Raw genomic sequence first — 20,703 nt, 5'->3', positions numbered from 1 at the left:
TAAAGGAAACAGATCTGAAAAAGAGACTGCTGCAATCAGGGAATCAGGGCCAGAAGTGAGTAAGTAGAGGAGAAACCTTCCAACCACTTGTTCTGAATCCTCAGCTAAGTCTCACCAGCTTATGTTAGCGTTTCAAAACTTCCCCCAGGAGAAATCACACATCTTAGCTTTACTGGCATAAATACAAGATTTCAGCCATTCTGGATGATATTACCTAAAGCAAATGTACACTGGAGTGGTCAGAGAGCAGCTAAGCTCCATCTGGAGAAATCACATGAAGAGTGGCTGGTATGGATTTTTTTTTTCCTTTAGGCACGATTCATAAAAGGCATGCAGGATATTTTAGAACGGAAAAAAAAAAAGTAAAGGGAGTGTTAAAAGAGTGACATTTGAAATAAAATTACCAAAATCATGTAGACTCTGAACAGAGAGGACGGAGTTTTGACCCTCTACAGAATCTCAGATCTCAGTTTTATGCGTTCCTAGTATTTCTCTGAAAATGGCAAAGTAGTCAATTTATTCTCACTGTGATTTCAATTTCTCTCAAGAACATCATTTCAACACCTCATAAAAGTAATAATACCACCTTAGAACCTAGTCTAGGAGTAAATACGAGTTGATTTTATGAGTTGTGCCAATCCTGGAAAAAGTTGCAGATGTCAGCTTTACAGAAGGCTGAAATAGCCAAGGAAAAGGTCAGTTGTGAGATAAAAAAAGAAAAGGAAATTCAAAAATAAGTATTTTTGCTGCAAGACGCAATGGGGAGACAGGAGCACTCTGTATTCCCACAATAAGCTCATTTTTCTGTACCCTCCAACTACTGTAGAAACTCTTGTCTTCGCAATGTCTGCATGAATATCAAAGGCAAACCCATATTGGAACCATTCCTCCTGGATACCTTCAGCAGATAGTTTCTATGGAACAGTAGCCTATGCACAGTATCAATGGCATCTTTAGCACACTTCCAGAACACATTGTCTTAGACAAGATGGGCATTCCCAGATGGCCTCTCCCACCTACAAACATCTGTTTGTGGCAGTTTGGGAATTGCAGATAGGTGGGAAATGGTTTGTGGCTCTTGGCCTAAAATAGAGAAGTTCTGTAAAGCCATATAATAGGTAACCAGTGAATTTACCATATGAAAAAACAGTCTTTACTTATCTTCCCCTGACTTCTTGTAACATCAGTTTTTGGTGGATCACTTCAAAGTAACCAGACAGGCCTTGTGTCCCAGGATCAGGAAGGAAACAGCATTGCTGTGTGATTTATGATGAGTGGGGAGCTATGTTGCAGGCACGGCCTTGCAATAGGCATTTTTTACACTTGGTTGGTGTGTGTCTGTTAGTTAAAAATGTGTCAAATCACGGAAAAGCAGGACAAAAGAAAACCTCATGGCAGCTCATACTCTAATACTGTTGTCACCAGTGTTCATTTTTTAAATTTATTCAGAAGTTTAACAAATTCAATTAACACTAGATAGGTTTGCTCACCATACCCCTTAGCTATAGGCTGTTCCACAGTCTCACTCCTCTAAGGGCTACAAATAATTCTTATTTTCAACCAAAATACTGTCATCAGGACAAGAGCCTCAGGCTGTGCCAAGGGAGGTTAAGTTTGGACATCAGGAAGAATTTCTTCACTGAAATGTTGGTTAAGCATTGCAATGGGCTTTGCAAAGGGATGTTGGAGAAACCAACCCTGGAAGTGTTCGGGAAATGGCTGGGTGCAGCACTTAGTGCCATGGTTAGTTGACAAGGTATTTGGTCAAAGCTTGGACTCAATGATCTTGGAGGTCTTTTCTAACCTTAATGATTCTATGATTTTGTGATAATCAGCAGTGCTCTTTCAATTCTTTTGCCCAAGTAGTGTCTTTAACTGACCCAAAGCTTTTATTCTTTACAGTTTACTACTGCAGTGTAAATGTAGAGGGCAGTTGTATTCTCCCCTTTTTTTTGCCCTCTGTTAAACTTAATACACTAAGTTCATTGCTAAACAGAGAACAGCGTGCTAAGACACAGCCCACTATCTTCTGTGGGTTCTGAATGTGAAGAAGTGTAGCTACATCCACATAGGCTGATAAGCTATATGCATGGTGGAGCATAGAAATTCCTGTGTGGCACCCTGGAAACAGCTGTCTTGCTTTCCAGACCATGGTTTAATAGCTTTTCTGGGGCAGTTTAATTTGAAGCATTTCTTACTGGTCTGATGGTTGGATCTGTCTAGACATGCTCTTTTCTTATAAGATAATGCTTTCATTCTGCTGCGTTCCAAGAACTGCTTCTATGTACCTTAAGATCTTAAACTAGAACTGTCCACCATGTCCAAAACCTAAAATAGGAATACCAAGATTGCCAAAACTAGTAAACCTCCAAACCAGACCTCACTTTTGCCAGTGACTGCTGTCTGCCCAATTAGTACAATAAGTATAGACAATAGAAATGGGCCTGGTTTATAGTGTATTTGACAGGGTAAAATGTTGAAAATGTTGAATTACTCTGTCAAGATTGATGATCCGAATATGGCTAATGTAGACAAAGGTGAATTTAAGACATTTATCATGTAATATTTTACTCTCATTGATTTGGATATAAGACCTCTCGAAATTTGAAAGGAGAATGTTGAGTTATGAGTGTTTTGGGGAAGGAACTTATTTTCCCTACTTTCTTAAATATGTTGAAATGCCAGAGCATTTTCCAATTAGAGTGAATAGGAAATATTGAGAAAGACTTTCTTACAAAATGAAAGTCTAAAATAATGTCAGTCTAGATGAAGCATGACATTTTCTGGGAATTAGTTAAAAATATGTCATGAAAACTGTCCAAATTGAATTTATGTTTTTTTTTTTACTATAGTAAGTTTAACAAGATATTTCTTTCTTTTAGAAATATAAAAAATTATTTTATCATAATATTTAGGAAGTTGAATTTAAAATTTGGTTGAAGCCCATTACTTCTATGGGGAAATGAAATTAAATTAGTGATATTTTCAAATGAAATAACATTTGGTCATAAAAGTTACCTGTAGCTTAGTAATTCAAAAAAAGGAAAGAGCTGGAGAATGAGCAAATAAATCCTCAGAAGATAGTTGTAGTGTTCTTTGCCAAAATAATCAAGCTTTTCACTATTGACATGATGTTAAAGGTAGAGAATGACTTTGTTGTGTTTTTCACAGGCCTGCGTCCAAGTTCTTGATTCAGGCAAGAAGTTTGACAGTTTATAAAATGTTTGAGTTAGTACTTGAAGCTCAAGGCACTGAAACCTGTACGACTGCAGGAATAGACAGTTCCAGGCAGTGAATAGTAGCTTCAGTCCCTAAGAGTTATTGAATTAGAAATACTAGAGAATTGCGACATATACCCATAATGGCTTAACACTGTGCATGAAACTGTTGATCTTCTTGAAAAATCCTGCCCATAGATAATTCTCTGTGGCTGTGTGTTTGCATTTGACATGACACAGGTCTCTTGCTTCTATGTTGATGAGGGGAGAAAATAAGGTGTTGACAATTGTGGTTTTTTTCATATTGTGACAAATCTTTTCAATATACTGTTTCCTGAAGCCCTTAGGTATAATTTCACCTGTTTCTGTCACTCTAAGATGGATATATCAAACAAAGCTAATCTTAGTCCTCCTCTGATGCATCAAGATGTCACAGAAGAAGCGTGGACTGTTTCAGCTGATATATGGAGTTAATGGGCACCACATGACTTTTTTTTTTTTTTTCTGTTTTCCTTTTCTTTTACTGTCTGTACATCTGGCTTTAATCAGTGACTTCTCTGTGAAATGTTTCAATTGTGCCTGAACAAACTCTTTGCTCTTCTCTGATATGGACCTGTGGATTATAGGTGAGACTACATTAAGAGGCTGCAGAGGTTAATTACGCCTGAAAGTTTCCAGTACTCTCCACATCAGTTGACACTCTCAGCACACTACATAAACTGTCTGGGAGAAACTATCCTTAGCAAAGCATGAGAGCTGCACTTGTCCTGTCCCCACACTTGCATTTCAAAGCCTTCATACATGCTTGTACATTTTGCATATGTCAGTCATGCATTCAAATAAATTTGTAGGTCAGCTGCACATCCTCTGTGTGATATTTCTTTCATATATACATGCAAAAGATTCCTGCCTGTCCTACAAACATTTGACAGCTAAACAGACATTTCTAAAACCTTTCTTTTTATTTAATGTACCTAATCTTTCTTTTTTTAATAAAAGCTTGAAGTAAATTTGATACAACACCTGCATATATTGTACTTGTCAAAAATGTTTGAGGTTCTGTGAGGGTATTTTTCCAGTTTAAGCAATATTTTTTCTCTCTTCTATATTTAGCCAAAGACTAAGTTTTATTAGTGAAATAGTAATACTGATTAAACAGAAGTGTTGTCAAGATTGCAGTGTAAACAGGCTGATAAATCATTGCTCTCTTTTTAATAGAATTCATGTAAGGTGTTAGGTTGAAAACAGAAAGCATAAGGTTTTCAAACAAATACAGTCCTCAGGACAATCATGTCTCATATAAGATTACTTTATTACATACCAAACTCCAATGAAATCAGTTATCTGCTATACAAAACAAAGAAATGAAAAGGCAAGTAACTGCTTCCCTTTATCTCGTTACAATATTTTCTTACATTCCAACACCATTTTCTTTACTCCTTTTGAAGAGAAGAGGCAGCTTTACGCTTTGGAGTGTGCAGGAACAAGTTGAGGAAGGGTTGGAAGGTCAGCCAGTGAGCTCAAAGTGTGGCAATTCACTTCTGTCTCACCTCATTCCTGCTTCTTAAGAGCAGCAGCACAATAATCTTTTAAATCTGTTTGATATGGCTCGTATGCTTGAAGCAACTTCGACACTGCTTGCATAGGAGCTGTCTTGAATTTGCCTATATGAGATCACAGAAGGAAAAAATGATAGGACACTCAAGGAATTCTCCAGGTTGCTAGATTTAATTACCAGAATTCCTAAGGAATTCTTTTGTACCAAAAATAATTGGATCATCATTTTTTTAAGTGGATTAGATACAAAAATATAATGTGAAACAGCCATTATGGTGAAATATGATGTGGGACATTTTTAGCAGTCAAAATGTGCTTAGAAATGTATAACAAATGCCAACATGATACTGTGAATTGTGAAAAGAAAAAGACGTGAGTTCTGCTGTTTGCTGTTGCCAGTAAATGTCTACTTTTGTTTGGACATTATTACTACAAAAGCCAAGATAAGATTGTGATTTGCCAATTGTTGCATTGTGCTGTCCAACTCTGGTTTTGAATTAAAATGCACATATGCCAAAAAATATGTTTATATAGTTTAGTATGTTGTGTAATAAAAGAGTGTTAGGTAGTTCAGTTAATGAAATTAATAAATTTTGGCAGAGTTGTTAAATTGAGTTTATATTTAATGTTGTTCTTTGGGAGAGTGGGTGGAAGGAGACTTGAATTCTACTTAATATTAATTGAAACAGACTAAGCTGCTGGTATAATAATGCCTGAAAATAGCAATTAACTGCAATGCAATAGTAGTTTTTTCAAAGAAGACAACTTGGAAAGAGCTTGCTCTAATATAGAACAGTCTAGAGTAGAGCTTTTATTCCCTGTAAGCAAGAACCTCTGGAGCCAACATCCCTTTTGGACAGGTTAGATGTTGCTGGTCCCAGGGGAACCATATAATGGGGGAAAAGTCTTTTACCTCATAGTGCAAGTCAAAAAAGATGAGTTTAATATTCAGTGGTGGAAGCTGGCCCATGGAATATAGCATAGTTAAAATAAGTGCAGCCTTTTCCATTTTTTGTAAATAGAGTACATATACAATTTTAAGGATCTCATTTTTTATACTGTAGGCACTTGGATAATTTTCTTGAGTTTGAACATCACTTGAATGCAGGACTTGCAGAATCAGCTTTGATTTCCTTGTGAGTTGCCCAGGCACTTTCAGTTGGACAAAATCTACACACCCCAACTTTTATGAGTTGTTTGTTGTTTATTTTTCCCTTATCAAGATGACCAGTTATATGTTTCATAAGTGGCTTTAAGAGTGTGGCAAACAAGGTCCGTTGGTCTCTTGTTTGCTTTGACACACTTCATGAACATTAACACTTAATTAGTCATTGACTTTGAGTAGCTTGTTGGCTTTGTTTGTTTATTCCATTCCATCAGTAAGTAGAACAGTGTAAGACATATTTGGAAACAGAACATAATGCGAAATGCTCATGTTGAAAATTGCTCATTATAGGTAACAAAAGTTAAAGCATTGCACCACTCCTAAATTCATGCTCATTATGCAATGAGAGATGGCACTCTTGTAAAATACATATCAGAGAAAGAGCAGGACAGATTGCAATTGTAGCTAGAAATATAATGGAAGATTAAATGTGAAATTAGACACTTTTCTAGGCAAAAGAAAGCCAGTCAAAATTTGAAAATGCAATGTACTTAAGCTAGATTGAAATAGAGTTGTCTGAAAATCAACATTAGCACTTGTAAAGAGTTTGTGCCATCAATCTAGATGTGTACTGCTCTTTCTTCTGAGCATTTGTTTTTTAGTTTGGGTTTCACTGAATAAAAGTGTTAAAAAGATTTCCATGGTGACAAAAATACCAACCCTGTTCCTTTTTGAAAGACTTGTATAAACACTTGCAACAACTCAATCCCAAGATGTTCATTAAAGTCAACGTCTGCTAAGCTTCACAATTTCCGGCTTTACTGTGAATATTTCCAGTTGTTGCGAAGTAATTAGAGGTTTTTTCCCCTTTTGTGTAGCATATTGTGCTGTAGCAATAAGCAAAGAAGCAGATAAAGATGTTTTGAAGGGTTATTATTTTGATCAATCCAAGACAAACCTTGACAGTTTGTATTTGTATGAAATCTTTCCCATCATGTTTATTTTAAACTAAAAGAACTTTAAAATCTTTGACGCCTTTGGGTATCCACTGATAGTGTAGTGTCCAAATGAGCAAACCTTTTCACACATTTACATATGTTATCCAGAAAAATGTGTCAAATAATTTCACACTGGTCACGTACATTACAACAAAATAACTAGGAGTAGACAAGAAAGGCAAGACAAGGCCTAGAATAAAAAAAAAAACAAACACTTAGATTTCTGAGGGGTTTAATTATAAATAAAAATGTCATCACTTGACATACAGAGCATGAACTTTTCCTTAGCAGAAATATTTATATAAGATGACCGGGTCTAACTGCCCAGCTGTAGGTGTCTTGTAATGTTATGGGTGTAGAGAAACCATAAAAATCAAAAAGAGAAGGTGTGTGTGTAAGGTATTACCTTACCTGAGGTGGTTTGCTGTAAAATAGCTTTTTTGGGTTTTTTTTATGGGTTGGTTGGGTTTTCATTGTTGCTTGGGAGGTTTTTGGTGTTTTGGTTTTGCTTTGATTTGGGTTTTTTTTTGTTTGGTTTAGATTGGATTTGGGGGGGTTGGGGTTTTTTTCAGTTTGGTTGGTTTTGGTTTTGGTTTTGTTTTTTTATTTAAGTAATTTTTGTCATTATATGGTTGCCTGGTTTTTTTTTTCCTGGTTGCAGTTGTTTTGCCTAGATACACACGGAAATGAACTGCAGGGGATTTGGAGGAAGGAATTATAGTAATTTACAGAAGTTAGCCACGCAAAATAAAAGCACAGGCATTTCTGTTAGAAACCTGGCTTTAGCTAGTGTCTGCCTACCCACTGTTGAGTCTAACGACTAGCAATGGAGCCTGGTATTACGAAGTGCAGGGAATCATCAAAGGTAATAAAATTGAGATCAGACCAAAGCAGCATCTGGGAGTGAAGTTTTAAGTAGCAGACAGGAATGTGTACTAATTATTGCATTGTTAATATGTTGCATGTGTTGGTTGAATAGAGATGGTGTAACTAAGGGCAGGCAGTAGCACAGCCAGTAGCCCTGGATTTTATCCATCACAGATTCTGTATTAAATCTCCAGCTGCTTTATAACTTTCCTAATACAATATATTCCCATGCAAAACCTGTCTGTCCAGCTGAGCACACCACTTCTTTCAGATGTCACCAAATTTATGTAGCAGCCTAGGACCAATTTTTCTTCCTGCTAAACTGGATTGAAAGCTTAGAAGAAACAGCTGGACAGTGTTTCACTGCTACTAAAATATTTGCATTGTATACATCAGACACTCAAGTTCATCAAAGAGCTTTGATGGCTCCTTTCCTATATATACAGGAGGAACATTTAGTTGACATGATGCTGCAGCTCTGGCTTCAAACACAACGTTCCAAAATGTCTTTTATCCTTAGAGAAGACTGTTCTTTATTTATATAAATCATGAGGATGTGGAAAAAGTATTGTTTTCTTCTTGGTACAAGGTGTCCCAAAGAAATACAGAACAGACTACTATATGTCTACTATATGAGATATCAAAGCTATGAAATTTAATTTAATACTAATCAACCTGTTGAACAGAGTAATATTTAATATTTGTACTTCAGATTTTCAAAGCTGTAGCAGCATAAGCTAATTAATGTTCTGGAGCCACAGGAAGCAATAGAAATCCTGTAGTGCTTTGAATATGATGTAGCAGGATAACATAATCAGTTTACATGTCTGCATGAGAAATAGTCTTGTATATTGGCAGAAATAATAGTGTGGTAGAGTGAAGCCATCTTTTTTCTCTATGTAGTCTTCCAAATTTCAGGCTTTTTCCATCTTTAACTGTTTAAAATGCAGAAAATTCACCTGTTAACATCCCTGCTGTTTGCATCATTCTCAGTTTATGTCCTGCTCTGCTCCCAGACATCTTGGGGCTATCTGATATCAATGAAAAAAATCATAGATTTATGACAGATGTCACGGGAATTTTTCCCTCGCAGATAGAAGCCTTATAAAGCTCTTACAAAAATTTTTATTTCTCATAGCAGTCTGAATGTTGTTCTCGTGGAAGGGAAAAATTTTGATTTTCTGTAAGTAATCCAAAATGGAGTTTGTCAAGGGCCTTTTTAAGATGTATTATTGAATACTTCATTGGTAGTCTACTAATGTAGTTGACAATCCATGACAAAAACTTTTGGTTAGAGTTAGTGAAAAGTAGGGAGGCATTGAAGGACCTCACATCACCATTGCTTCTACCTGGGAAGGGAATTACATCTATGATTTGATCAAGAGCATACATCAGGACAGTTGGGTTTTGTTGTGGCTCTTCTTACAGAGCCATCAGAAAAGAAGACGGCAGGGCATAGGCCACCAGCTGGGTTATGGTGTTCTATATTCACCCAGTGATATTCAGTCTGAAATGATCCAGTGACCAGATGCTATCGCTCTAAAGAGTTTATATTTGAAAAGAGAAAGGGAAAGTTTGCTGTAGCTCTTCTGGGCTTTGTTCATTCTCCTGAATGTTGTTTTTGCCAGGCTATAAGGGCTCCAATAAGGTATCCCCTATTCAAATTTTGTTCTCAGACTCTAGTGGTGAAAAAATCTGATATTTAATTTAGATTTTTTTTTCAGCTCTCTAGATTTTGAAACCTATCTTGTTACTATGTATTTTGCTCTGTAACATATTTTACTTTGGACATAAATGCCCACCTGTCTGATTTCAGTGGTGACAGTGGTTTGGTCAACCTCCATGGTGCAGAATGGGAACAGTTTTGAAATCTTAAAATGTTTCCTGGGCTAGAGAGATGGTTTCCCACCCGGCTCTCACTAGCAGTCACACATTTTTCCATGGAATCTTCATATGGCTTTGTGGGTTGTAATGTGTAGAGGGCAGCTTTCCCACCACAGCAGTTTTCCTCAATACAGATTTATTTCTCTTTTGCTCTGCAGAGTGTTCAGTCTTAATCACTGCTAAACTTAGGCCTGGTGTTTGTATTAACTGTATGAGGAAATAGCCTATACTGAACCTTATAGCTCTTTGGATACTGATTTGTTACTTTTGTCTTGAAATTTGGATAATTATTTTGAAAGTTTCCTCATCCTGACTAGAGGCAGAATAGAATGTACGAAATCCTGGCACCAAGACTTTAATTACGAACTCCAGCCTGGAGGCAAATTGGTGACTCTGAGGGTTGAAAACCTCAGCCAGGCAGAAAGCAAAGAACCAACAAAAGCAGAGTCCTCTGGCTGACTCCTGCAGATGAGAGTGCTGCAGTGCTCTGTGTACATAGTGGGGAGCAGAGAGCAGTCAGCTTTTGGCATTCTTGTCAGCTCTGAAGTCAGCACTCCTCAGAAATTCATGGCACAGAAGTATGAGAGCAACGGGGTCATCCTGAAATTGATAAATACCAGTTCGAAAATGTCTTCCACTGTAGAAAGATTGGCCACACTGAGTGTCACATATCTTGCTCTGTTAAACTTGTGAGCTGAATACAGGAATTTGAGATGCATACCTGTCTTTTGCTGTTAATATGCTTCAAGGGCTGAGCAGTCTTTTGGTTCCAGTCCATTACAGGCTGATCTTAGCTCAGTTAGAAGACGCCTTTCAGGCAAATATCTCTTATTCTCTTATTCTGAGGAAATAGTGTAATCACATCCTGATGGCAGAACAAAAGAATAAAGAAGGCATGGTTCATATATCCTGTCCTCTCTTGAGACCTAGGATGCAAGAAGCATTTGATGCACCCTGTGACCTTTGATTGCAGCCCATTCCAAAATCTTGAGATAGCAGGTGACTCCCTTCTCTTCCCTTGTTGGGATGCATGGAGTACCCTTATCCCACTCCCATCATAGTCATGGGGTCTAAGTAAATTGTAGGCATTGCTGTGCTAAAAGTTTTTCTTCATTTCATGGAGCTCATTGGAGGTTTCATACCTGCAGGCCAAAGTTCTTTTTAAACTAGTACTTTTTAACAATATCGTATGATGATTTCATATAAAATGTAGAAGCTGTTAGAGGTATTGGTGTTCATGCAGAAACTCACACTGGCAAGCCAATGTGCATCATCTGGCTCAAGTCTGAATTTTTGTTTTTAATTTTAAGACTGTTTTCAAAGTATTATTCTCCTCTGAGTGCTTAAAACTACATGATCATTATCGTCTCACTGTGTTTTATTATTTCGCAAGTGCTACTGCCTAGCATGATAGAAGTACAAACAAAATAGGAGAAGAGGTTTATGTCTGAACTCTGGATGCAAGTGCTACACACTGCCATTCAGATGTTGCCATTCAGCTCGCTCTAAGGAAAAAAGGAAGTAGATAGTACCATTTTTAATAAGGTACATTAAAGCAAATCAATTGGTTGCAATTCATAATTCATTTGATTTTGGTTCATGTAAGTAAGATATCCCTGTGTTTCCAACCATTAGAAAACCAAAGTTGTAAATTTAAATGAAGGAGAGGTGTATCTCATGGAATTATAAAGGTTGGAAGAGACCTTCAAGATCGTCAAGTCCAACTGTCAACCCAGCACCAGGATAATCACCCCTAAACCATATCCCCAAATGCCACATTCAGATGCCACTTGACCATTTTCAGAGACGGTGACTCCAGCACCTCCCTGGGCAACTTATTCCAATGCTGTTTCAGTGAAAAAAGAAACTCTGGTATCTAATCTGAACTTCCCCTCACACAACTAAACACCATTTCCTCTTATCATAGAATTATAGAGTGGTTTGGGTTGGAAGGGACCTTAAAGATCTTCTAGTTCCAACCCCCCTGCCATGGGCAGGGACACCTTTCACTAGACCAGGTTGCTCAGAGCCCCATCCAGCCTGGCCTTGAACACCTCTAGGGATGGAGCATCCACAACTTCTCTGGGAAGCCTATGGCAGTGCCTCACCAGCCTCACAGATTGCCACTGATGTCACCACTTGTCAGTGATGTCCATTGGGACTCAGAGGCAAAATAATTAGGGCTCTGAGCCCTTGGCAGAGCCAAAATAATTGGCACTCAGAGCCACTGACCACTACCCTCTAGATGGGACTGTCCAACCACTGTCTTATCCAGTCTACTCATCAAATCCACTTCTCTACAGTTTAGAGAGCAGGATGTTGTGGGGAACTGTGTCAAAGCCCTTAAAGAAGCCCATATACATGACATCTGTAGCCCTTCCCTTGGCCAGTGATGTATTCACCCCATCATAGAAGACCCTTGGGTTGGTCAGGCAGGACTTTTCCTTGATGAAGCCATGCTGGCTGTCTCAAATCACCTCCCAGTCCTCCCTGTGCCTTACCAGTTTCCAGGAGGATCTGTTCTATGATCTTCCCATGCACAGAGGGGAGGCTGACAGGTCAGTAGTTCCCAGGGTCCTCCTTTCTACCCTTTTTAAAGATTGGGACAATCTCTCCCCATTTCAGTCACCTGCGGCTTTACCTTATTGCCATGACTTTTCAAACATGGAAAGCAGCTTGCCAGCTACATCAGCCAATTCCCTGAGGACTTTGTGAGGCATCTCATTGAGTCCCATAGACTTATGTACATTTAGGTGCCCCAGGTGGTTACAAACCTAATCTTCTCTTACAGTGGGAGATACTTTGCTCTTCCAGCCCCCATCCTGCTGTCCATCCACTAGAGGTGTGAGAAGAGAGGTTACCAGTGAAAACTGAGGCAAAAAAGTTGTTGAGTATCTCAACCTTCTCCTCATCTGTTGTTACCAGTTTTCCAGTATTGCTGGGGGTGGGGGGCTACACCTTCTTTGACCTTCCTTTTATGGTCAAAATTCCTGTTGTTTTTTATGTTCCTTGCCAGGTTTAGTTCCAGCTTTACCTTGACCTTCCTTACCCCATCCCTACACAAGCAAACTTCATCCCTATGCTCTTCTCCCTGGGTCACCTGTCACAGCTTCCACTGTCTGTTCATTTGCTTCTTTCTCTAGTTTGACCTGCAGGTCCCGGCTCATCCATGTTGGTCTCCTGCCTTCCTTGGCCGATTTCATGCTCCTGGGGATTGCTAGTTCCTGTGCTGTAGGGAAGGCCCTTTCACTTGAGACATGGCAGAAGTGACCAACCCCACCTGGCCACGATGTCCTTTCAGGCAGTTGTAGAGAGCAATGAGGTCCGCTCAGAGCTTCCTCTTCTCCAGGATAAACTACCCCAGTTCTCTCAACTGTTCCTCATAGGACATGTTTCCTAGACTCTTCACCAACTCCATGGCCCTTCTCTGGACAGGCTGTAGCACTTCAGTGCCCTCATTGGAGTAGGAGGCACAAAACGTAACACAGGATTTGAGGTGTGGCCTCACCAGTGCCCAGTACAGGGGGGGACAGTCACTGCCCTAGTCCTGCTGGCCGCACTATTGCTGATACAGGCCAGGATTCTCTTGGCCTTCTTGGCCACCTGGACACACTGCTGGCTCATGTTCAGCTGCTGTTGATCAGGTACCTTTCCTCTGGGCAGTTCCCCCAGCCTGCAGTGCTGCATGGGGTTGGTGCGGCAGAAGTGTAGGACTCAGCACTTTACCTTTTTGAACTTCATACCACTGGCCCCAGCCCGTCCATCCAGGCAGTCCAGATCCCTCTGTAGAGCTTTCCTGCCTTCCAGTAGGCCAACACTCCCACCTAAAACGTGTAATAATGCACCTAGTGCATGCAACTTTCTTTCTAAGAAAACAACCTGTAAAAGAATTTGATTTTCTACTGCTGGAATTGAAAGAAAGATTTCCCTAAATTATGTATGTTTTGTAAGCTAAAGACATGAGATAGGTTCTCCTCTATAGTACCATTATCCTGATTCAGTCTTCTTATTAAAATAAGTACTGAATATTTTTGAAAGTACACTTAAATGATGTCTGGCTGGTTTTTCATGGTTTCTAGTTGCTTAGTGGTTTGGGGCAATTTTCTTTGTATGAATAATTTGGATTCTGGGACCAAAAGGGCTAGTTTTTGAGGTGCTGTACAAGCACTAAAAAAGATATTTTCACTACAAGTGAAGTCTTCCACCTGTGTCTTTAGAAGCAGCAAGTATGACAGGAGCATTAAGAGGACGCCATGAACTCTCATCAGACTGGGGATTTCAGAATTTGTTTTAATAATTGTAGGACCTTAACCTTACAAAATGAGGCATTTTTTCCTGCCTTATGAACAAAAGGATTCCTTCTCTACTTATAAGTTTAGAGAAGATTGAGTAGAACAACTGCAACATGCTCTGAAGCAAGCTGAGCCCCAGACACATTTGCGAAGTTTGTTGAAAGGAGTAAGAGGAGGCTGGTTTTTGATGAAAACTTGAAGAGTTTGACTGAACAAAGGAAAATGAGCACTGAAATGCAATAGAACAGGCCCTTGACCCTCTGCTTGAGTAATTTAGTGGCAGTATATTAAATACTGCAAGTGGCTGCAAGGGAAGCAGAAAGTTCAGCAGTTCATGCATGTTAATGACTGTCATTTAGAAGGAAAATTTTCATAATAAACCTTAAAAGAGAAAGCAATAAGCATAGTTCTGATTGGTTTTTTGGTGGGAAGCACTAGAGAACTCTTTCTTAAATCTAAGGCAAATGTTTTCTTTGCAATGTAAATCAAAGTTATCTTTCTATGACACTGTGATGCAATGCCTTATCAGTGATAGAGTAACAAAATATACTGCTTTCATTTTATTTCCTAAGTTGGCAAAAGTTAGTTTTCTGACACAGACAATGTCAATATCCTGTCCTCAGCAAATTTTATGCATCTGTTTGTTGTATTACACCACAGTAAGAAGTAGCAGCTGGAATTGCAGGACCTGATAATGTTGTTCTTCAATTTTGCTGTAGTTTTGCCATTGACTTTTTTGGGATTAAGGCCAGTTTACATTTCACTAGAGCGTAAACCACTGATTTCTGAAGAAGAATGGTACTTCTAAAGCAACACTTTAACTGCCTTTCACAATCTTCAAGTGTTAAAAGTGTCATGCAGATTTTATCTCATACAAAATAATCCACTGAAAAAGATGGTGCTCTTGATAGTCAGAGAAGAGGCATTCCCAAGGGTGGTCCTTATACATAGCACATCTTAGTAAAGATTACTTCATCAGCAGCAAGGAAAACCTTCACTTTTTTTCTTACAGTGGCATTTTATTTTAAACAGTTACTATAGCCTACCAGTGTGCAAACTGAAAAATTTGAGACTGATTCTTGCATGCCTTGGCTTCAGGTTTATTTATCTCTGTTGAAATTGCTGAGGTCTTTGTGTGTGTGTGTGTGTGTGTATTTTTAAGTAGCCTCTTAATATCGTGTTACAGAAATAAAGAAGAAAAACATTAATTCTTTGAGGACTACTGAGCAATGTTCAACAAATGACAGAAGCTCTAAGCATCCCCGTTAGAAAGTCACTAAATCACTGAAATTCCAGAAATCAGATACTTCATTAGGCTGTTATATACCACCAGTGCCTTTACATATAATCCCACTCACAAAGTCCAAACAACCTCATATCCAAGAAACTTTTTGAACTACTCAAATAATATTAATAAACAAGAGTAAGACCTCATAGTGGTATAAAAGAGGATCCTCTACTGATTCTAGAGAGCAGCTTTGATATCAAATAGATGAGGGCTTGATCCATATATTTGATGAGTTACACAAGCTTTTGCTTGTCTTTGAAAATGGGAAGTATTTTTGGTTTTGGTATTCAAACATTTCCCTTTTAGAGGTCAAATAGAAAATGTCCCCTTGTATATGTTTGCTGAGAGCTGTTGATTAAGTGATTATATTTTTTTTTGTTTTCAAGAAAAATATGTCCTTCATTGTAGATTGATAAAAAGCAACTGCTGACTGTATCTGGCACAGACCTAGATAATCAGCAACCTACATGAATACATAATTTTGCTATGTTTTATCTTACAGACATTTTCTGTTTTGTGTGTATATTTTCAAATGTGATAAAGTAATATATATCTAATTGAGAGTTGAGTTTGAGTTGTGAGGAAATGAATGTCACTGAGATATGTGCCGTTAAAGGATCCAGACTGAAGTTCATGGAAACGTTTCCACTGACTCCAGTGAACTTTAAATCTGGTCCCTAATGAATGTCAAATTCAAGATGCCTTTTCTTAGATTACTCAAAAATACTGTACTGCACTTTCGGTTCACAACTGGAGAGTAACAATAGTTTCAACACAAGACTTTCAGTCCCCCTATGTAAATCATTAATTTTGGTGAGTAAGGTTTGTCCATACACTGATAATGTGATATTAAAAAGCAGGTACTTCTTTGTGAGATGAGGAGAAGGAAAAATCTTTCATAGAGCTTATTTTTATTTTGTTCGATTTTGAGCCTCTTGTCTTCAAAAGCTATTCCTTACCTTAACTTTTAAATGGGATTTTTAAAATCAGTTCCAGATAAATCAACTTCTAACGTGGCTGTCTTGGCAGAATGCTTGTTTAAAGTACAGTTTCTTAGAGCATCCCAGCTGTGTAAATGTATATTGTCTTTAAGTGATCAAATTACCTTGCACCACTCATCAATCTCATAAAATGCTTCCTATATACTACAACAGCTTTATATGTCTGAGATTTCTCAATGTCTCACGACCAAATTTAATTTGCTTTGTTGTCCAAGTTAGTATTGAAAGCACTGAAAATGCATCAACTCTCCTGAAGTCCAGCCAGATAGATGAGATCCCATTTATTTTCCTTCTCCAAAAAAAACCCCAACCACTCATCAAAGACAGTTATCAGATTACCCTGACATTATGACCTTTTGGAAAATCTATGTTAAATTTTATGTCATTTTCTATTCATTTCCATGCATTTTAAGTGAATGTTGAAGAAGAGAATAATTTTATACTATGATTTTTAGATTATGTCAGAATTACTAAGAGTAGTATTCCTTCTGAATCGGAAGTAGATTGCAACACTGCTGGGTTTTAAATTTTTATTTTTTTCCCTGATAGTAGCCAGTGGTAAAGCATCCCATTTCTTTTTTTGATTCCACTAAGTAAAGAATATGTAATGGACAGGTGTGGCCAGTTACAGGACAGAAGTCTCACGATACCACTTTTTTACTGAAAACTGCCTCGAAGGCCTTATGTCTTTTGAACAGCTCACCAAGTGGTGCTTTTCTGAAAAAAATTCTCAGATTCATCTTATAGGGAAAAAAAATGTCTTATGCCAGCAAGTGGGCACTGTAAAGAATCACATTCTGTCTTTGTTTATCAGCAGATAGAAGTGAAATTACAACCTTGCTGTCTTCATGCAATTCAAAGGGTGAATGCACATGCAAGTAGGGGATGATACGGACAGAAAAAAAAAAGAGACAAAACGGTTCTTCTTATCTTGTAATTATGCTTCATCTGAACTTAATACACACAAGGCTTTCTGCAGTTCCTCCAGATGTCAGAGACCAAAATCTTTGAGGACAGCCATTAGTCCAGTAGGGCCCTCTCAGATAAAGCTGTGTTCAGATTAAGATGCTGGCAAGGATGAGTTCAAAGTCATGTTGAAATTGCTATCCAAGATCATTTTTCAGGAGGATGCAGGCTTATCTCTAAGGCAAAGCAAGAAGTTTGATGTTTTGTCATCCATTCAAGCATACAATAATTTTTATGGATTATTAAAACTTAGAAACACAGAATGGGAATCTTCTGGGGTACTCTAAGAAATAGGGATACAACAGTCTCCTGTCTTTTCAGCTTTTTTATCTAAAATGAACCACATTTTAATTCTTAGCTGTACTCTTTCTTTAAATTTACTCCATAAGCTATTATGGACTAGCAACAAGAATATTCGTTAGAGACAACTATTAATTAATCTGTAGGATTTCAGCATACAGTTTCGTCAGAGCATGAATAAAAATTTCTAATGCCATGCAGCCATGAAAAATATAAACACAAACCCCTAGTGTTCTGCATTAGAGTTCCTGTAGAGGTGGAGTAGTTATCATTCCATTCTGGCGCCATTAAGAGCTCATTTGAAATAAAATGCATTATTCCAGTCAAGAAAAAGATAGAAATGGGAACTGAGGCAGACATAAAGCTGTGGATTGCTCTGCAGTGGATAGACCCAGTTTTACCAGGGAATCTGAGAAAAAAATGGTTGTTTAGCCAAGGAAAAGAGAGGCTGAAAGAGGATTTAAGATCTCCCTGTTAATATATCTAAACAGGAACATAAAAAGGAATAACTCTACAGAAAAGAAAAGAGACAAGATGACTCTTTACACTGAAAGAGACTAACAATACAGAAGAAAGTGGGTCAAAACTGACCCTTTAAAATTTTTGCTGGAATTTATATTTTTTTTATATGTACTATACAGGAGATTGAAATGCACTTTCAACAAAAAACTAAGCAGGAATTAAGATTTATCAGGTTATGAAATAACTATACAATGCAGTTGCTTCACACAACAAGTAACCTAGCTCAGCTTTACTGTTGCTTTATATTACCATGATTTAAAGCATTCAACAGGAATGCTTAATATAAAAATAATCATTTTGCATTTGTTGTTTTAGTAATTTTGTTGATTCTCAGTGCTTGGTACTGTTTAACACTCCTCTTGCTAACCACAAAATATCTACAGATTTGTATATGCATGTTATATGACTTCATGAACAGTTACTTTAATTCATAATTTTTCATTTTTGGTTATGCTAGAAAATGGTGGATGATGAATTAGTTATTTGCAAGATAATCATTTACATATGGCTTTTGTCAAGCCACATTTGGAAAGAAATCAGCATGTAACTAAAAAATTCAAAACCCACAATTTAACATTGTTTTGTTAGTTAAATTACATTAAATGACATTATGTTGGAAGCATAAAAAGCACATTACGTTGGAAGTGTAAAAATTTATCAAAACATGTTTTGCATTAATTTTAACTAATTTATTAAGCAAAATAAGAGTATGCCGTTAGTGTACTAAACTGGCTGATTCCGATTATTGTCTTTTTTAAAAAAAGTAATAGAACTCATCTGCTGACACCTTATTTTTAGTTTAGTTGATTTCTTTCCTGTTACAAATTCCACTATCTTTCAAAATCCCAATCACTTCTTAATTCTGAATGGATGACTTATTGACATGAACAAGTTGCATAAATCATAATGAAGTTATTTTCTCTGCTAAAACTCTAATGCAAGGTGTTTCATTCACATGCTTTGATACTCAAGTCTTTGACACCTAACTTTATTAGCTAGTGCACTACTCCTTTTAATATTATGATTTTAGTTTCAGCAGTGCATTTAGACTTGTACACCCCACTACAATCAAAGTAATATCTCTTGACATACCTAAGAGCCAAATGCACAATCAGTAGATACCAAGGGGGCTTAATATCCTAAAGGGATAGAGGGATGCAGTATTAAAAGAAATAATACATTATTTTAGTGGAAGCAGATTTAGCACAAGAATGAACTGTTTAGATTTAGGCTAATCTTAAAAGTCACTGTGCATTTATCTTCTATGCCCACCCTACTGACAGAAATAGAATATTACTGCAATAAACAAGGCAAAATAATGTTGCCTTGGAAACTGTAGGATGAACTGCAAATGTTTTTGTGTGTTATATTATCTATTAATTCTGCAATATTCACTAAACTCTGATTTTTGTTATTCAGGGACCTGAGGCTTTTTCCAAGGAGATTTTTTGCAGTGTTGGCAAGACTTCTAAGCTGTAAAGTGAAAGTATTTTATGTGGAGAAGTCAGAGAGCAAACTTGGAATTTAACTATAGCTGACACATCTCTACTAAAAGTGCTGTCACCACTGTATTTGCCAGCTCTGCTTATGGCTCACAGGAAGAAAATCTATAAATTCCAGCCATTTTATTGCCCTCATTGTCAGACACTACATTTCATAATCACATTTAACAATTCCTTTTCAGCAAAGCTAGCCAAATGTTTCAGTCTCTTCTTTATTAATGAAGTGTCTCTTGGAGAGACATATTTTCTGATGGTGCATTGGTGGTGTATTTGCAGTTAGTTCTTTAGCATTCTGTGTGAATACACTTCAGCCCTGCGCTGAAGTGCACGCTGAAATATAGTCCATCAATTTCAGTTTTAATTATTTATTGTCTTTTACGTCACTTGACAATGTTCCTGCTTACATATAAAATACAGAAAAACCGTACATTGGGACATCTGGCAGTTAATTTCTGTGGTGTGGAGAGAGATGCAAACACGTACATTAATGAGCTTAATATTAATCAACTAGATTATTGGTACTAATACTATATATCTTAGTGATATATAGGTGTAAACATACGTGTTATCTGATGTCACCAAAACCAAATCAGTCATGTTTTTCATAGATGTTTGCTGAAAGTTGGCTAAACACAGCTAAGCTGAAAAGATGATAATTAGTGAAAAGCTTGGAATATTTTCTGAAAGATGTCATTCTCTTATTCTACCTGTAACTGCTTTTGCTTGGCCTGCTTCCAGATGGGAAGTAGCTTAGACAAGGTCTATTCATTAGACAACATTGACATCTGTCTTGTGGGTAGAAATATGAGAAGGGAAGAAGTCTCATGCCTGTGCCAAAATATATCAAATTTTAAGAGAAGCAAATCCACCCTGTGCCTTTGGATTACAAGTATTTACAGGAAGTCACTATCGCTTTGCCTGCATGTAGAATCCTTTAACTGTTCTTTTTCTACATCATTTTCTGTATCAGAAATATTAATTACTAGCTAGTTCACTTTATAAATACTCAGTATAATTTCAGAGTATGAACAATTCAATAGCTATGCAGCAATTTGGCTTCTGATGGGAAATGTACCACGGGTTTTGCATCCAGTTAAATGTACTTCAGAATTTAGGAATATATTTCTAAATTACGTGTGAAATGCTCAATGTGTTTGTATATATATATATATATATATATATATATATATATATATATATATA

General features: G+C 37.3%; 1 protein-coding gene across 2 annotated transcripts in view; it reads left to right on the top strand.

Moving 5' to 3' along the window:
* The window catches only part of FGF10 (fibroblast growth factor 10), a 67,446-nt gene that overhangs the window by 16,465 nt on the left and 30,278 nt on the right, over nucleotides 1-20,703 (top strand). The window lies entirely within an intron of this gene.

The sequence above is a fragment of the Lepidothrix coronata genome, unplaced genomic scaffold (genome assembly GCF_001604755.1).
Source record: "Lepidothrix coronata isolate B3197 unplaced genomic scaffold, Lepidothrix_coronata-1.0 Scaffold31, whole genome shotgun sequence".
Lineage (NCBI taxonomy): Eukaryota > Metazoa > Chordata > Aves > Passeriformes > Pipridae > Lepidothrix > Lepidothrix coronata.
The sequence above is the reverse complement of the archived record's forward strand: the minus strand, read 5'-3'. Positions and strand labels throughout refer to the sequence as shown.